The 402-nt window shown below is 34.1% G+C and overlaps 1 protein-coding gene across 4 annotated transcripts in view; it reads right to left on the bottom strand.

Moving 5' to 3' along the window:
* LOC107698992 (PHD finger protein 14-like) overlaps window positions 1–402 on the bottom strand; it is a 97,962-nt gene that overhangs the window by 43,098 nt on the left and 54,462 nt on the right. The window lies entirely within an intron of this gene.

The raw sequence follows: 402 nt of genomic DNA, 5'->3' as shown, positions 1-402 counted from the left end.
AGATCTTTATGCACCAAGAGCTTGTAACACTCCAAAGAGAAAGGAAAAATTGAAATCGCATATGACCCCTTTAAACCACCAAACAGAGAGAGCTAGACTAAGCTTAAAATGGACTAGTAGACAGAGTCCCTTGAGCCATGCAATTCCCATTTTTCAAGAGATTTGTAGGTCTCTTTCAGCCATGCACTGCAAAAAAATGGCTTATCTTACTTAGTATTTTTGTCTTGTTTCTAGTCAAAATATCTAAAAATGAAATCAAGATACTTTTACTAGATAAGCAAAATGACTTAAGATAGGTAGTCTTGTTTCCAGGGGGGAAAAAAAACTAAATGAAGTGCATTTTGCTTAAAACAAGTAAAATTATTTGCCAGTGGGGTAAGTAAAATATTCTTAAAACAAGGT

Source organism: Sinocyclocheilus anshuiensis, unplaced genomic scaffold (assembly GCF_001515605.1).
Source record: "Sinocyclocheilus anshuiensis isolate Anshui unplaced genomic scaffold, SAMN03320099.WGS_v1.1 scaffold74, whole genome shotgun sequence".
In the NCBI taxonomy this organism is placed as follows: Eukaryota; Metazoa; Chordata; class Actinopteri; order Cypriniformes; family Cyprinidae; genus Sinocyclocheilus; species Sinocyclocheilus anshuiensis.
Note: the sequence above shows the minus strand (reverse complement) of the source record. Positions and strands in the feature narration are given on the sequence as shown.